Genomic DNA, 7,645 nt, shown 5'->3' with positions numbered 1-7,645 from the left:
TCTCTTTCTCACATGCACTGCTGACTTGAAGCTTTCTTCTTCTGAAGACACAGCTAAGATTCTTCATGCTCTGGCCTCTGACCTGGTGCTTTCTGGCCTGGTCCTAGTGAAGTCCCCTGTGCATTTTTATTCTGGCAACCCCTGAAGGCTTGCTTAGTCAGCTCAGGCCCCCCAGAGGGGTTGGCAGAAGAGGTGGGTTTCATCCCAGAGGTTCTGAAGGAAAAGGAGCAAAAGTCCCCATGCCATGAGCTTTTTTGATCTCCCTCACCTTAAACTCTGGCTGGTGATAGCTCTTCACTTTGTACACTGTGCTTTATCTCTACCCAGAGGCAAGTGCGATGTTAAGGAAAGATCTGGACTCAGGCATCCAGTCCCATGACCAGCAGCAATATGTCCTTGGGGGCATTGCTTTCCCCATCTGAGCCTGAGGATACTCATCAATTAAAGAAAAGAATAATGTATAACTTTTACAGGTTTGTGGGAGTTAACAATATTCCATGAAAAAGTCCTGGGCACATTTAATTTAGGAAATATACTAGGACCTGCATATTCTCCAGGGTGACAGCCCTTTAATGACAGTATTTGCACCAGGGGTCCACAATGTCTAGCTGAGAATGTCTCAGCACGGCACTTTGGTCTAAGGGTCTTCCTACCCAAGGTCCCTCCTTCTCCTTTCACAGGCACTCAATAAAATGGCTGATACCTCACTGTTCACTCCTGCCCCTAATTTCCTTTGTCATTAAAGTCATCCACGCAACAAATCTCTTGCAATGCTATCTCTATCTTCTGCAGTCCCCAGTGGACAAGAAGTGATACCAAACTCAAGCAAAACACCAAGACATTCTCTTGAAAACATCAGGTGAAAAACACCCAGTGGAAACATGGCTGGAACCCTGGATCTCTACTGAGACATGTTAGATATTATTAGAGTTGTCCATCATGATTGGTCTCCCAACTCACATCCCATTAGCATTTTTTATCACCAGAAAACTTTCCTCCAAAAGCAAAATAGGCACAGTCTTAATTGTATGTGCATTGTAATGAGACATTCTTGACAGTAAATTGTCCTCCTCCACAGTGGCAAGCCTGTGAGACTTTGTGGGTTTTATTTTTTTTTAAATATAATTTATCATGTATTTCTCATTACAAAAATAATACCCATGTCTGTGACAGACAGAGATGCTGAATATATATCAGAATGTTCACCAGGTACCAGTGTGTACAAAAAATGAAAATAGAGAAGGAACTGAGGGGATATCGCTAGAGTGGTAACCTGAGGGCTGTCTGTACCCCATGGGCTATCCAAGGGTTACGCGAGGAAATGTTTGAGAAATGGTTGGTGCAGGGCCTCAAACCTAGAAGAGCCTCAAGAATAGTTGTTATCAGTATCACTGTCATGACTACTACCGTTACTCCAGTAACCCACATCTTCAACCAGCTCTGACAAAAGTTCAGTGAGCCTGAAGTGTATCCCAGGGAAGGTTCTAAGAGCATAACGAATAGGCTGGTTTGTGATAACAGAGGAGTGAGCAGATGTCACTATTCTGATGTCACAAAAGTTGTCAAAAAGGCCCAATCTGAGCATTCACTGTATACCAGGCCCTGTTCAAGCATATGACACTTGCTAGGCCACCATTCCTCTGCTCTGTCAGGGAGATGCAACAGGAAGTAGCAGGATTCCCACATTTCCCACTACCAACACAAGATTGGAAAAGGAGATGGCTAGAAATTTTGAACCACTGAACTCAAAATCCATGTCAAACTGGAAAGGAGATGAAGCTGGAGAAGCCAAAAACTGGGAAAAGACACACGGGTATACATGAAATACATATGCACATGCATCACACATGTACATATGCATCATGTAAATTTTTACCTAAGATTTAGTCTGTATTTTTCAACATACATAAAAAAAATGTTAATTTCCTCAGTATATGATACAGTTTGGATCTGGAGAGGCCCAGAAAGGCCCATGAGTTGAAGGCTTGGTCTCAGCCTGTGGTGTTAAAGGAGGTGTTAGAACCTTTAAGAGGTGAGGCCTAGTTAAAGAGTTAGATCATTGGTGATGTGCCCTTGAAGGGATACTGGGACCTGGACCCTTCCTGCTCTTAGTTTCCCAGCTGCCATGAGGTGACAGGTTTCCTCCACCACACACTCCTCCCACTATGTACTATGCCACCACAGGTCAACCGTGGACTAAAACCTCTGAAAACGTAGGACAAGATAAACCTTTATGTTAATTATCTTAGTGAAACATACAAAAAACAAGATATCTATGAGCTATAAACTCACCAAATAAAAAGAGCAGAAGGTACATGAAAAAAATCCATTATCAGTAAACTTCAAAGAACTATAAGTTCACATTTAAGATATCTTTAGCTATGCAACTGAAAAAGATCTTTCGAAATAACAAGATCTGGTTTGGAAAAGGCATAGGGGAAATTATCTCTGCCTTATATTTCTGGGGGAGTAAAAATAAACACAAACTTTCTTGAAGGCAACTCATTACTAAGTATGAATGAACTTAAAAACTACAGACTTTCAAACTCAGTGATTCTGCCACTGCAAGCTTATCTGAAAGAGAGAAGTGTGCAAAATCTGAGCTTTAAGACTACAAGGCAGAAATAACTCTCTATTTCACATTCATTTTGTCCTTTCTTTAAAAAGAATAAGTACAACTGGCAAAAAAGAAAAAGAAAAAAAAAAAAAGGATCTTCCTCAGTTTCTGTGCCACACCACAGGAAGCACTAGAAACAGCAAATAAATATATTTTCTGTCTTTTAGTTTTTCTGTTTAGCATGACTACTTTCTCTTTCTGTTCTCTTTTTAGCAGTGTTATTGGATCTTATGAATGACAGGGTTTATCCAATAGACTGTAAGATAAAAACTGACCAGATAAAATTACTCCTTAAATCCATAGAATGCTTCAGAGTAGAGACCAATCTACATTCCCTTTGCTGTTCCAACTGGTACATTTTTTTCTCCTTCCAGCATCAGAATAGATCATTAGCTATTTCTTTGGTTGAGCCTCAGATGAGGTACAGTAGAAGCTCACTGAACACATTTCCAATTCTCTTTACCTCTCTGGGGCCTTAATGGCCCTCCTACCTATCCCACCAGGTCAGTTGGAAGCCTTGACAGTTATGTGCTCCCAATCCTGTTTATGCCAGTTGTATTTCATCTTTTTGAAGAAAGGATGAAATGAGTGTGAAATATAGAGTTATTTCTATGAAAACTACATTGTTGCCTTGGACTTGTTGGTGAATTTGCTTTTTAAAAAAAGGTGAAATTAAATGCAAACAAGACAACTAAAAGATTGGAGAATCATAAAACTCTAAACAGATTCTGTAAATTTCTTGGTTTATACAGGATACCTTCATTATATAAATGTATATGTATACATAAAAAAAAAGACTACAAGGCATTTTTATGATCTTTTCTGTTAGGTGGATCAAGAATTGTGGTCATCTGTTCTAGAAAATGTCTGTCCCTCAAAGCAATCTGCATGGCTTTGATTTTAAAGAGCAGTGATATTAAATCTTTAGTCAAACATTTTCTTTTAATGTTTTTTTTTTAGTTGTAGATGGCACAACACCTTATTTATTTATTTTTATGTGGTGCTGAGGATTGAACACAGTGCCTCACATGTGCTAGGCAAGTGTTATACCACTGAGCCACAGCCACAACCCTAATCAAACATTTTGTGAGCTGACAGAACTATAGATCCTACCTAAGGTCCTAGATCTCTGAGAGTCCCTGGAGAGCTCAATAGGGAATCTGGAACCTCCTTTTTTTTTGTATTAGAAAGTCCTGAGGAAATCACATAACTACTTGCTATCAGGGAAAGCTGAGAACCCAAAATGCCATATTTCTTTGCTTTTGCCTGGAATGATATCAACTCAGTGCTGTCACCCTGGTTACCTCATGCTAATCAGAAGCTCTAATTAGCAGCCACATCTGATTAATAATAAGGGGGGGAAAACAGCTTAATTATTAAGTGACAGTTTGACAGACAAAATCCTTCAAACCATGGGGCCCTGAGTGGGGGATGAACACGATTACAGAGGAATATTTCATAAAGTGCTGCTATAATAGCACCTGCTATTTCCCAATACTGGGCTGGGGTCAGGCACTCTGCTATGTACTTTCCTACTTTTAGCACACTGAACTCTTTTAACAATTTTGTGAGGATGCTGGAGTGCCAAGATATTTAAGTAATGTGTTCAGAGTAGCAGACAGTGTGTGGCAAAGCCAAAACTCACATGGAGGGTTGCCTGACTCCAGAGCCATGGCCTTGATAGCTGTCACACTGCCATTTCCTGTCTGCCCACTCATCCATTCATCCCTGCACTTACCAATCCATCCACCCACCACGCATCCATCCACCCACTCACCTTTCCACCCACCTGCCTATCCATCCCTCTAACTACCATCCTTCCATCCATCATCTATCCCTCTCTCCATCCATTCACCATCTATCCATCTTTATTGAACTCCTAGTACATCAGGAACACCAAGGGTAAAGGCCCAAGACTTCCCTAAAGAGCCAGTATGCAAAAAACAGGTTAGAGGGCTCAGACCCCTGTATTTCAAGCCCCTGCATTCCTGTTTACCCTCTCTGTTTCTCTTATCAACCCTTCCTCATCCTTTAGCTGTGGGAAGGATTGGGACCACATTTTGACTAAAATTCCTATGACTAAGTCATCCTTTGGTTCCTAACACTGGTGGCTCCTTCTTCACCAGTCATTCTGACCTTCCAGGTCTGGCCATTCAGTACATTCTGTCCTCCCAAACTTATAAATTTGGAGATGGGCATGTGTCATAGGCTGTTTGAATGAGACCCGATCTTAGACGTGTTACAGGCCGTATTAGGGACAAAACGCTTACTGCTTAAACCTGCTCTAAGCTCTTTCGTTTTCCCCAACATTAAAAGTAAAGTCAATCTAAGGGTAAATTCAGGGAAGAGAAAAGCATAACTGAGAGGTGGAGAGAGAGAGAGATTCCCAAAGCCATCCTTTGAGTACCTGGATCCAGTTCTATCTGAAGCCAGCCCCTTCAGAAAGTTTCATGAGTTGACAAACTCTCTTTTATGCTTTATAGTCTGAGTTAAAGATTCTGACAGTTTCCTAAGCAGGTGGTAAATTCCCTGTGAGTATTTAAGAAGAGACTGAATGCTTTTCTTTGGATCTTTGTTATGCAAGTTCAAATAAAGGACCATCAGCAACACCTGAGCACCCATTAGAAATGCAGAATTTCGGATCTCATCTCCCACCTAGGGAATTAAAATCTGCATTTAGACAAGCTCCCCAGGAGATACTAAGGCACACTGCAATTGAAGAAATACTTCCTTAAAAACAATTCAAGCTTCAAACAGAAATAGATGTCTTTTAAGATTTCTCCCTAGCCTGAGCCCTCTAACCTGTTTCCAACTTTCCTATGAAAAGCTGAAAAGGATGGACGTTGGGAAGAAGTGTGCAGAAAGCACCTTGGGTAGGACAGAGTGGCCCTAAGTGAAACCATTATACTCCTGTGGTGTGAGGCTCCCACTTCAGATTTCCTTTAAAGTTGGAGCTATAAGTACTTATGAAAAAGATCTTTCAGGGAAGAAAGTACAGGAGAAAGAAAGAAAAAGAAACAGCCAGAGAGAGGATGAAAGATAGCTTGCCTACCTTCCTTGAGGTATTTAACCTTTTGTTTGAGGGTGCAATTCTGTTTTCTTTTCATCTTCTTTTTTGAAATGGCCACACCCATGCTCTGGCTTTTGTTTCAGGTAAAAGCAGAGAGTGGTAGAAAGAGAGGTCTTGCTGTTTTTCATTCAGAGATTAGAGAAGTGAAGATTAGAAAAATGGTAGTAGAGAGCTGGGGAGGAAGGGCTGAGTTGCCAGACTAATCCTTTTTGAGTTTGTGAGGCTGGTTGTATCAACTCTGCCTGGCAGGTAATAAGTGCTAAAAAATATCTGCCCTTCGGGGCTGGGGTTGTGACTCAGTGGTAGAGCACATTTGTGAAGCACTGGGTTTGACTGATATCAGCATCGCATCAAAAGAAAGGTATTGTGTCCATCTACACCTAAAAAAACAATCTGCCCAGGACCAGTGTAACTCCGTATCATGTTCAACCACAAGAATGGGATCCTAATTAGAAAAATTTATATTCCATGTATGTGTTGTTGGATCAGCAGCCTTCCCTTCCTCCTCCCCTTCCATGGCAGCACTTGAGGCCTTACACACTACCTTGGGAAGGCCTCTTCGACCATCCCTTGTCGGCACCAGACTTGACAATTTTTGTAGATGGAAGCTCAACTGTCAGGCCAGACAATCGCCACACAGCAGCCTGTGCGGTGGCTACTGCTTCTGCAGTCTTGGAGGCCAGCCGCCTCACTGAAGTTACAACCTCTCAAAAGGCAGAGCTCTCCACCTTTTAAAAGGCAAGTCACTTAACATCTATACTGACTCCATATGCCTTGCTTATTGCACATTCTCACTCAGCCATCTGGAAGAAGAGGATTCCTTACTACCAAAGGCTCCCCTATAGTTAAGGCCTCTCATCTCTAAACTACCTGAGGCACTCCCCTCCCTTCCCAAGTTACTATTATACACTGCCAGGGTCATCAAATCACTTCCGACCCCAGAACCAAGGAAAATAACAAGGCTGATGCAGTGACTAGAAGCTTAACCAGCGAGCTGCCCACGGCTCCCATTCTCTTTCTCTTACGCCCTCCAAACTGGCTTATACCCAGCAGGAACAGACTGACCTCCTGGCAGGGCGGCCAGATAAGAGACAAGGGCTAAATCTTCCTGGAGGACAAAATTGCCCTTCCTCAACTCCAAACCCAAGATATCTGCTCCGATATCCACAAGTCACTTCACATTGGTCCCCAGCTTCTCTTGCAGTTCTCCCAACCTCTCTTTTACCTACCTGGCACACATGACTTAATTCAGCAGGTCCATTCCACATGCTCCATATGTTCCTCTGTTTCACTCAAGGGGGGGGGGGGGTAACAACCCAAAGTCCCCACTCATCAGATGCAAGGACACCAACCAGGCAAAGATTGGCAGGTAGATTTCACTCACATGCCCAAACACAAAAAGTTGTGATACCTACTCACCCCGGTAGATACCTTTTTAGGATGGACTGAGGCTTTCCCATCCTCTGGAGAAACAGTGGACACTGTGGCCTCAGTCCTCATTGAGCAGATCATCCCCAGGTTCAGCCTTCCCACATCAACCCAGTCAGACAAGGACCCTGCCTTCACTTCTAATTCAACAGATCTCAGAAAGCCTCAACATCTCCTGGAAACTTCACATTCCTTACAGGTCACAGTCCTTGGGTAAGGTTGAGCGGGCCCATGGGATTCTCAAGGACCACCTTACAAAACTCTCAATTGAGCTTCGAATCTCCTGGCCCAATACCCGAATCCAAGCTGCCCCTAGGGATCCCACAGAACTTAGCCCTTCGAACTGCTCTAAGGCCACCCCTTCCTGATTAATCACAACCTTCCCATCCAACCCCCACTCCTGGCCTCATATTTACCTTATCTCACTCCGCAACCTCCTCCAAGAACACAAGAACCACCATCTTCCTGCCCCAACAGAACTTGCGCCTTCTGAGAGTCCACTCCAACCAGGAGACTCTGTCCTCTTAAAG

Source organism: Marmota flaviventris, chromosome 20 (assembly GCF_047511675.1).
Source record: "Marmota flaviventris isolate mMarFla1 chromosome 20, mMarFla1.hap1, whole genome shotgun sequence".
NCBI classification, from domain to species: domain Eukaryota; kingdom Metazoa; phylum Chordata; class Mammalia; order Rodentia; family Sciuridae; genus Marmota; species Marmota flaviventris.
Note: the sequence above shows the minus strand (reverse complement) of the source record.